Below are 11392 nucleotides of genomic sequence, written 5' to 3'. Positions count from 1 at the left end.
TCAGATATCCTACATCCTTTCAGAGGTTGAGATCTACCTGGACAACATGGAGGAAATCAAAACCCCCTGGGGGTGTCCTGTGGGTATCTAATTATTGATCTGTCAGCGTTATCCTCGGACTCTTCAGAATTAATGCCTTTCCAGGCCCCTAAACCTTCAGATGTTCCAGAAGAAGACGGAAAAATTCCTTGGGCAGATTGGCTCCAATGGGGAAAAAAAATCTCTTCTGACGCCCCCTGAATTATCAGTCTAGGGTACGCAGTTCATCTCCCTGTAAAATGCTCATAATGTAGAGACGGGTTAGTGACATCGAGAGTACCACATTCATACATGTACAGAAATCATGTAAAGAACATTGATGTCTGATGGAAAATGTGGCTGTAGTGACGACTGCTGTGTCCTAATGTGACATCTGTGCAGGTAGGTGCACAACCCCCCCCCCCCCCCCACACATATCACATTAGGACTCAGCGGCTGTGTCTCTACAGCTGTGTGTCCCAGTAGACATCTACAACCCAGAGGGGGCTGACCGGGAGCCCCGGATATGGGAAGAGAATGGAGAGGAGGAGCCGATGAAGGGACTGAGTGAGTAATCCTTCATCCTTACACTACCCGGCACTGAACACGGCTCGGCCCGGGTGCACACAGAGCACATGCCATTCCCTTAGATGAAGCTTCAAGCTGTGTTGTCTGTGCCCCCAGTGAGGATGGCAGAGCTGGCTATGTGCCCCTTTCTCTCTCCGCGCCCACCCCCCCCACCCTCCCCTCCCGCCCTCCCCTCTCAATTGCCCTCTCTCTCTCTCTCTCTCACCCCCCCTCTCTCACCCCTCCCCCTCTCTGTCAACCCCCACCTTCCTCTCTCACCCCTTCCTCACCCCCACCCCTCTCTCTCTAACCCTCCACCCCCTCCCTCGCTCACCCCCCCTGTCACTCCCTACCCCTTCTCTCTCAACCTCCTCTCTCTCTCTCACCCCCCCCGTCATCCCCACCTTCCTCTCTCTCTCTCTCTCTCACCCCTCCCTCACTCCCCACCCCTCTCATTCCCCACCCTTCTCCCTCTCTCACTTCCCTCCCTCTCTGTCCCTCCTTTCTTTTTCTCACCCCCACACTTTCTCTCTCTCAGCCCCCCTCACTCTCTCTCACTCACCCCCTCTTTCTCTCACTCTCAACCCCACCTCCTCTCTCTCTCTTACCCCCTCCTCCCTTATTTATATACTTGCAGATCCAAAGTGAATGTCCGGGGGTGGAGGTCTCTTCTCTAACTTGGCCCAGTCAAAGTTCTTGAAGAACGGGTGCCTTTTGAGGTCCTCTACCTGGATCTTTCGTTTTTCTTGGTCGATGCATAAGAGCTATAAAAGACAATGAAATAACATAAGAAACATTGAAAAAAAACAACAATAGCTGAACAATAGAACTCCCCACCCCACTCAGTTTAAATTTGATTCTGTCAGTTACATATTTCAGCTTCCTTTGACTTTCAAACCTGTTACTACCGTATGTCGGGAATGGATTTATTCTTAGTGCGGTCCCTTATTTGTGTAATATTAGCTTATAATAGATTTTAATAGCAATTAATAATAATGTATTAAAAATGGCATTTGCAATTTAGTAAAAAGATCATTCTTTTTAATTAGAATGATGGCAACACCAGGAGAAGTTTATATTCTGTCTGTTTATGGAATGTCCCCAAAAAACTAATTTTCGGCATATGCGACAGCCCCATCACTTTCCAGATGAACCACACAGACCACAAAATTCAAGTTCTAAACATCTTCAGCAATGGAATGTTCGGGGGCACAAGGGCTGCTTCTTTGTTTACACAAATGATGGGGCACTATTCCTCCCACTAATACCAATGATGGGGCACTATTCCTCCCACTAATACCAATGATGGGGCACTATTCCTCCCACTAATACCAATGATGAGGCACTATTCCTCCCACTATTACCAATGATGAGGCACTATTCCTCTCTACCAATGATGGGACACTATTCCTCCCACTAATACCAATGATGAGGCACTATTCCTCCCCCTGACACCAATGATGGGGCACTATTCTTCCAACTAATACCAGTGAGGTGGAACTATTCCTCCAGCTAATACCAATGATGGGGCACTACTCCTCTCACTGAAACCAATAATGGGGCACTATTCTTCCCACTAATACCAATGATGGGGCACTATTCCTCCCACTAATACCAATGATGGGGCACTATTTCTCCCACTAATACCAATGATGGGGCACTATTCCTCCCACTGATACCAATGATGGAGCACTATTCCTCCCACTGATATAAAAGATAGGGCAGTATTCCTCACACTTATACAAAAGATGGGGCCAGTATTTCTCTTCCTACTGACCACAAGCTCTGGGGAAGATTTACTAAAACTGGAGCACTCAGAATCTGGTGCAACTGTGTATGGTAGCCAATCAGCTTCTAACTTCGGCTTGTTCAATTAGGCTTTGGCAATAAAACCTGGAAGCTGATTGGTTTCTGTACAGAGTTTCACCAGATTTTGCACTCTCCAGTTTTAGTAAGTACCCCCCACTATGTCATTTTTGTTTGTCTCACTGACCACCAAGCCTGAGACATTGTTAATTCCACCCCCTGATCTACATAATTGTGCTCAGGTAAGAATGTGAAATTGTGTTTTCTACAATCCTAACAACAATATATCTATATAACCTGGAAAGGATTTTGTCCCTTACAAAAAGCTAAATCTCTGCGCATACTTACCCTTTGGATGAGGTCACGGAGATCACGGCTCATTTCCGGTGGATAATTAATCTTCGTGGTAAGCACTGTCCCCAGCATTTCCTCTGCGGACTTCTGGCTTTTCCAGAACGGGTGTTTCCCTACAGCCATCTCGTATACTATCAGTCCCAATGAAAAATAATCAGCCACTGTAAAGTGTGGATCGCCTTGAAGGACCTGTAGAAAAATAAGGGAGAGAAAGAAATATGAGAACATTTTCGGGTCAGGCGGAGGACAGACATGACTCTGTCTTCCTTACAAATTCTATTGGCATTTGTAATGTCGGAATTCTCCCGGGACTCCCAAAATCGTGATCAAAAGCATCAAACTGGGGCAGGGCTTGTGAATATTGGAGGCTTAAAGTTTATGTATAGTCAAAACTTTGTTTTTTTGTGTTGGACGGAGTAGATAAAATAAATTGCCAGTTTTATTTATTTGATCGGTTGGGGTTTGGTTAGAACTTCCAGGTTCTGACCGAACCCAAGTTTGTCCCTAATCAACACGACAAATATAGAGGGTGAATTTGCCCTTTTATAAAGGTATGTTGACCCCAACAGCTCAATGTTCACAAGCCTCACTATGGCAAAGTGACTACAGCAGGCAAGCAGTTGCGGAAGTTTTATCTTATTTGTATGTCTCCATTGGGTCCTACAAAGTAGCTCCAACACTGCTGCTCAGAACTTCCCACCTTTTGTTGGGGGATATAGTTCTGGCCTTGAAACCCACTGAAAACGACTGGAGTATCGGTGGTGAAATTCTCCATTTAGTGAAAGGGGGGAGCACCCCTTTAACTTTTTTTTATACAGTATCTCCAATAATTATAACTGGTATATCTGAGTAAAGATGACCACTAAGTTTAAAAATCTGGCAGGGTACTTACCTCTGGGGCCATGTAATGCAATGTCCCGCTACATCCTGTAGTTCTTCTGAATTCGGAGACACCGCTCTCTGACAAACCCAAATCGGAAATTTTAGCATGGCCAACTTCGTCCAGTAGGATATTCTCTGGTTTGAGATCTCTGTAAAGAAAAAAGAGTGGATGGTGAGATATCTGACAAGTTCATTAAAGACGAATAAAAATACAATATTTATTTATTTATGGGTTGATATCAGTTTCTTTTAAATTTGCCTTCAGTAGGATCTCTATTACGGAGTTCTCAGCTCCGCCCACCTGCTATATTAAGTATGAGGAGCTTTCACTCCTCTTGAATTGTTTTATTAAAGTGGTTGTAAACCCTTACAACCAAATTTGACCTACAGGTAAGCCTGTAGGTCCAAGAAATATCTCCTAAACCTACATGGTTTAGGAGATATTTGCCAAAAGACAGGCACCACTGTCTACGGTGCATTTGCCATAGACAGCGGCGCGCAGGCGCACTCAGCACACCGCGAGTGGCGGCTCCCATGCACATGCGCGGGAGTGACGTCATCACGGCTTCGCTGAATGACAGCGGCGGAGCAGCGAGACCCACCGAGAAGATGGATGCGACGGACTACAGGGGACAACGGTGACTTCGCTGGCTCCTGTGTCAGGTAAGTGACACATAATGGATTACTATGCGATGCATAGTAGTCCATTATGCTTTACCTTTGCAGGGAATGAAAGAGGAAGTAAACTCATCAGGGTTTACTTCCTCTTTAATAGATTGCGTCATGAGCCCTGAGACTTCTGCAGCAGATGGAAGGAGAGACATCATGGAAGGCTAAACAAGTGGGAACTCTGGTAGAAATGATCCCTGATTCACCAAAAATGAAAAGACGTCAAGGGGTGATTCCTCCAGCATTATATTGCCATAACTAAAAATAATTTAGGTGTGGTGACCCATTATAAACCCATTATAAACTCTATTATTAGTCAGTTAATGCAATCATTACCTGTGCATTATATCCTTAGAATGCAGGAACTTCAGGCCGCATAGTATTTCTGCAGTGAGATTTCTGATGGAGAAAGAGAAAGAAAGAAATATATTAGCATTCGCATACATCACAGACCAATTAAAGCTAAAGATGAACAGACTTCTTCCTATAGATCATGGGTCTTCAAACTACGGCCCTCCAGTTGTTCAGGAACTACAATTCCCATCATGCCTAGTCATGTCTGTGAATGTCAGAGTTTTACAATGCCTCATGGGATGTGTCGTTTCGCAACAGCTGGAGGGCCGTAGTTTGAGGGTCCCTGCTATAGATCATAGGTGTATGGATGAATGGGGCTGAGTTGGAAGGGCCTGGCTATGTCACTGCTTGTGGTCAGTGGTCAGCCACCCCCAACTCTAGTGCGGCCCAGACATCGGTCTTACCTTATGGTGTCCTCAGGAAGTGGAGCTACGCGGTTTATGATATTCGAAAGATCCCCTCCGTGTAGATATTCCATGACAAGAACGAGTTGGTCCTGTGTGAAAAAAATAAATATAGACTTCATTAATTTACATTTAAATTACATTGCATGCTGAAATCCCCAAAAGCCCCATTTACAGAACTATTTTAGGAGGTTGGCATCAGTAGGGGAGGGCAATACAGGAAGAGATAAAGAAATTGAAATATGAAAAGACTTACTTCTGATTCGAATGAGCCATACAGATGGGTAACAAACGGGTTGTTTCTGACAGCTTTCAGGAGGCGACCTTCTCTACGGGTAAAATTTGGATCGGGGTCATTTGCCTTCTCAATTATCTTCACCGCCAGCATCCTGCTACTTGCGGGATGAGAAGCCAACATCACCTTCCCGAAGGACCCCTGTCCAAGTTTTGAATGGATGGTGAAGCCTTTTTCCAAGGCCAGTCTGTTAGACGTGTCACACATGACATTGGTTTTGGGAACCACTGTAGGTGACTCATCCTTTATTGTACCAATGTTTAGAAGCACTGCAGATGACCGATCCTTCAGGGCACCAGCATTTGGCAGCACTGCAGGTCTCAGATCCTTCATGGCATCAGCATTTGGCTGCACTGTACGTAATCGATCCTTCATGGCATCAGCGTTTGGCTGCACTGCACGTAATCTATGCTTCACGACAGCATAGTTTGGCTGCACTGCAGGTGATCGATCCCTCATGGCTCCAGCATTTAGCAGCCGTGCAGGTGACCGATTCTTCGTGGCATCAGTGTTGCCCAACGCTGCATGCAGCTTAAACTTACTGGCAATTGTTCTGAGCAGCAATCTGCGGGACTGGATCCTCTTGTCATCAACATAGGGTAGCACTGGATGTGATTGGTCCTTCCTGGTACTGTTGGATGGGACTGCTTGAGATTGCTTACTGTTCAAGGTGGTGTTGGCAATGCAGGGTAGCACTTTGCGTGACCATTGCTTCTTGGTACTTTTGGGTTGAACTGGTGGAGATGGCTTATGGTTCATGGTAATTTTAGTAATGGAGGGTAACACTGTGCATGATTGGTCCTTCATAGCTCTGGTGTTGGGGACCACTTTGCATAACCGATCTCTAATGACACCAGTGTTTGTGACCACTGGGCGTAACAAGGCCTTCCTGACACTGTTGGATGGAACTGGCAGGGATAGCTTATGGTTCGTCATGGTGCCAGTGTAGGGTTTCACTGTGCGTGACCGGTCCTTCTTGGCAATGATGTTGAGGATCCTTGTGTGTGATCGGTTCTTCATGGCATCGGTGTTGGAGACTACTGTGGATGACACATCTTTCGTGGCATCGGTGTTAGCAAACAATGCACGTGACCAGTCCTTCTTGGCAGTTTTGAATGGGACTGGTAGAGATGGCCTACGGTTTATGATGTCAGGTATCGCAATGTATGACCAGCCCTTCTTGGCAGTGCTGGATGGGACTGGTGGAGATGGCTTATGCTTTGTGGCAGTGTCAGTGATGGGAGATAACACTGCACGTGGCTGGCCCTTTATGGTACAGGTATTGGAGTCCACTGTGCATGGCTCCTCTTTTATGGCACTAGATTTTGTGTCCACTGCGGGTGCCCAGTCTTTCTTGGCACTATTGGATGGCACTGGTGGAGATGGCTCATGTTTCGTAATGGTTTTAGTGATGGGAGGTAATACTATGCGTGGCCAGGCCTTCGTGGCACCGGCTTTGGATACCACTGCACATAATCGGTCCTTTATGGCACCAGTGTTGGTGACCACTGCTTTGTCCTTCTTGGTACTGCTGAAGGGGACTGGTGGAGATGGTTTATGTTTTATAGTGGTGTCAGTGATGGGAGGTAACATTATGCGTGGCCGTGCCTTCATGGTACCGGTGTTGGGTACCCCTGCACATAATGGCTTATGCTTCATAGTGGTGTCAGTGATTGGAGGTAACACTGCGCGTGTGCTTCGCTGCTTGGCACTGTTGGATGGCACCGGTGGAGATGGCTTATGTTTCAGAATGATTTCAGTGATGGGAGGTAATGCTATGCGTGGCTGGGCCTTCATGGCACCGGTTTTGGATACCACTGCACATAATCGGTCCTTTCTGACACCAGTGCTGGTGACCACTGCCCCGTCCTTCTTGGCACTGCTGAAGGGGACTGGTGGAGATGGTTTATGTTTTATAGTGGTGTCAGTGATGGGAGGTAACATTATGCGTGGCCGTGCCTTCATGGTACCGGTGTTGGGTACCCCTGCACATAATGGGTCCTTCAGAGCACAGGTAATGGGGACCACTGTGCATGACTCTTTCATGACACCGGTGTTTGTGACCACTGCGCGTGACCCATCCTTCTTGGCACTGCTGGTTGGTACTGGTGGGGATGGCTTACGTGTCGTAGTGATTTTTGTGCTGGGAGGTAACACTATGCGTGGCCGGGTCCTAATGGAACCAGTGTTGGATCCCACTGCACACACTCGGCCCTTCATAGTACCAGTGTTAGTGATCAGTGCATGTGACAAGTCCTTCTCGGTGCTGTTGGATGGGACCAGTGGAGAAGGCTTTTTCTTCATGGTGTTTAATAAGACTTTCTTTCTCTTGGTGGTGGTTGGAGTTTGATGGTTGTCCTCGGTGGTAGTCCGTTGAGCTGGTTCTCTGTCGTTGGTGGATAGGACATCATTTACTCCTGGAGAGAAAAGAGAATCGTTTTTTTTAGTCCTGCTATTTATATATTCATCATGTATTTATATTACACAGAATATGTGGACATTTTTTTATTTTACATATATAAGTGAATGTTGTCTGTGTCATTAAATCATTTTGTGTTCCGTCTTTTCCTATATATACATAGACAATTTGGTCATTTGTTTTGCTTAGCAGTCCAATCTTTGTACATGGCTTTTCTGGCTTTAATGCATTCTAGCTCCAGCCGTTGTCCTGGGTCCAGATTGGATAGATTGATAGCAGCAGGAGCCATTGGCTCCCCCTGCTGTCAATCAAATCCAGTGACATGGGAACTGGGGGGCAGGGGCCGAGTCCTGCTGTCTGTTTCAATGGACGCAGCAGCAGGACTCGGGAGTGCGCCCGCGTGGGTGGCTCTCTGTGGGGGAACTCGAGAAGAGGAGGAGTCAGCAGCGCCATGGGGGGAGCCCAGAAAAGGAGGATCGGGGGCCTCTCTGTGCAAAACCCTTGCACAGAGCAGGGAAGTATAACATGTTTTTTTTTTTTAACTGGACTTGAATATCACCTTAAACCCGAAACCAAAATTTTATTATATTGCAGCTTAGCAATCATTAGATGTCGTGGCTGCATTGGTTTTCTTTTCTTTGGCTTTTTTCCTCCCTCTGTTTTTACCGGATGATCTGCCCAGTAACACAACTCCTGTATTACTGAGGCAACACTCTGGAGGAATGAGCATAGGATGCACAGCAGACAGCAGCATTGTCAGTCTGGGAGCGATGCAAGTCTTAAAGCGGGAGTCCGCCGTTTTTTTTTTTTTTTAGAAGCCAGCAGCTACAAATACTGCAGCTGCTGACTTTTAAAATAATGACACTTCCCCGCCCAGCGCGCCCGCAATGTCGGCACACGAAGCCGATCTCTCGATCGTCTCTAGGGAGCTGCCGCCCCCATCTTAGCTATGGGAATCAGGAAGTGGAGCCTTTCGGCTTCATTTCCCGGTTCCCTACTGCGCATGCGCGAGTCGCGCTGCGCAATAAGGATGGTCCCCGCTGTCTCTGGGATCCGTGTGTTTCCCAGCAGGCAGCGGGGGACCTTCGGAAAGGGACATAGATTCTGCGGAAAGGGCCGTACCTTCTGCAGAATCTACGCCGGAAGTGGGTGCAGATACCTGTACTGTACAGGTACCTGCACCCCCCTGAAAGGTGCCAATTGTGGCGCGGAGGGGGGGGGAGGGTTCCAATGAGCGGAAGGTCCACTTTAGGGTGGACCTCCGCTTTAAATGTATTAGTAGATTTGAATATAAACTCCAGCTCACTCTTTATAATCAGTTACAGCAAAGTTTTTTTTTCTCCCTCTTGGGATAAAGGTTTAATATGATTAAATAAAAGCTGATCATTTGAATCACCCCTGCCAGTGGTAAATGGATGGTCTCATCCATGTAAACTGATACATTCTGCAGGGGAGCTCCATGCACACTAGCATTTTTATAAACAATGCTAATAATAGCATTTTTGTGCTGGCTTGAAGCAGTGTTTTAGAAGCTTTTAAGAACATATTATTAGTGTTTTTTTTTTTTTTACAGTACATGAAGGGTAAAAAAAAGCTGAAGAAAATCGTTTAGCGTTTTTTTTTTCCGCTGGAAAAAAATGCTCCAAAAAATTCTACAAAAACATTTTTTTTTTTTTTTGCTGAAGCTCAAAAAACACGCTAATTTCCTAAAGTAGTGTGCATGGACACATAGGATGACCTCATTTAGCTTCTAGTCACACCGGTGCGACTTGTCATGCGATTTGACTTGTCAAGTCGCACTTTATTTTCTGCAATGGAACTGTTGAAAGCGATGTGTCCTCGCGGTGCCGCACTGATTTGAAAAAGCCGTTCCTGCACTACTTTTCCCTGATTTCAGGTGCGAACTTGCATAGATGTCTGTGCATGAAGTCGCACAGATGTTGGGCAAGTGCACCTGAAGTCGCACCGACATGCCGCTTTGAAATCGCGCGGTTTCATGTGAAGTCGTGCCAAAAACGCACTCCAGATCTGTCCTGGATGCGTTTCTGAATGCACATTTTTAATGCTTTTTTGATGTCTTTTGGTGCTTTTCCAGATGCTTTTTTTATTCCTTTTTTTTGTTTTGTTTTTTGTCCCTGTACTGGGGTCCGGTGCATTTTTGATGCTTTTCAGTGCGTTCCAGTGCGTTATTGAATGCGTTCAGTGCAGGAAAAAAGCAGCATGTTCTGCTTCTTTTTTTTTTTTTTCTGGAGCTGGAAAGCCCTGGTGTGAACTATGCCATTGGAAACCATATAATCTACTTTCCATGTTTTTTTGATACAGAAAAAAAAAATTGCACTGGACTGCATGTGAACTGAGCCCTCATTTGCACCCTGCAATCTGCTCAATTTTCAAACCTTACACACAAAAAGACCCCTTTCACACCCGGGTGTTTTGCAGGCGCTATAGCGTCAGAAATAGCCACTGCAATCCGTCCTAAAAAAGCTGCACCATTGTCTGTAGTGTGAAAGCCCCGAGGGCTTTCCCACTGGAGCGGTGCGCTGGCAGGACGTCAGGCAAAAGTCCTTCCAGCAGCTTCTTTGGAGAGGTGAAGGAGCGGTGTGTTTACCACTCCTCCACCGCTGCTCCCCATTGAAATCAATGGAGCAGCGGTGTAATACCGCCGGCAAACGCGGCGTATTGCCGGCGGTTTTAACCCTTTCTCAGCCTCTAGCGGGGGGGTAAAAGCGCCCCGCTAGCAGCCGAAATGTGCCTCAAATCCGGCGGTAAAACGCAGCTAAAAATAGTGGCGTTTTACCGCCCACGCTATGGGCGGTGTGGTGTGAAAGGGGTCTAATAACATCCTTTTTGTTTGAAAAAGTGAGCCGAGGCCACTGAGATTTGAAAAATAACTGCCACGGCTAAAAATAGCCTTGTGCTCCAGCTTGGTGCAGGGAGCCTAATATGTGTTCATGTATAATCAGAGATTTGTGTATATAGGGGAGACTCTAATCCAGGTATATAGTGCTGATCCCATATGTGTATAGGAATGACAGCACCCTTATATTATATATACACTATAGATCATTATGGTTTCCTACCAGATGGGTATTCTGTTCCCTTGTTGGGGTTCAAACCCCTGCTAATTTTCTGCCCATTACCTGGCACAATTCTGCTACCAATACCCGTTTTCTGGGCAGCTACATTGGGCTGTGTAGCATGTAAAGCAGGCTGGAGATCCTCGGGGGAGGATTTCCTTTTCTGCTCTGTAGATTCCTCTTTGATGATCAGAGGATGAACTTTGTTTTGGTTATAAAATCGCTTCATTGTAATCCAATGATAAACGCTACAAAATCGCAAGAGCTTCACAACTCGCGTCCTCTCTGTACAAGAGCAAGTAGAGTTCTGGTGGCAGTTGGTCTGTCTCCTCTGTTATATAATGCTGATGACATCACAGGCAAAAAAAGTCACATGACCAGCCAGGTGGTTGCCTAGCAACGGATGACATCACAGGGAACAAGTGAAAAATCTACTTTCTTCTTCAATTTAGGCCAATATGTATACAGCTCCCAATAAGCGTATATTGATTGGTTTACACAAAAGTTATAATGTCTACAAACTATGGTATTTTTTTTTTTACTTTCT

Source organism: Lithobates pipiens, unplaced genomic scaffold (assembly GCF_037356315.1).
Source record: "Lithobates pipiens isolate NorthernLeopardFrog02 unplaced genomic scaffold, aLitPip1_a1.2 Scaffold_19, whole genome shotgun sequence".
Classification (NCBI taxonomy): domain Eukaryota; kingdom Metazoa; phylum Chordata; class Amphibia; order Anura; family Ranidae; genus Lithobates; species Lithobates pipiens.
Note: the sequence above shows the minus strand (reverse complement) of the source record.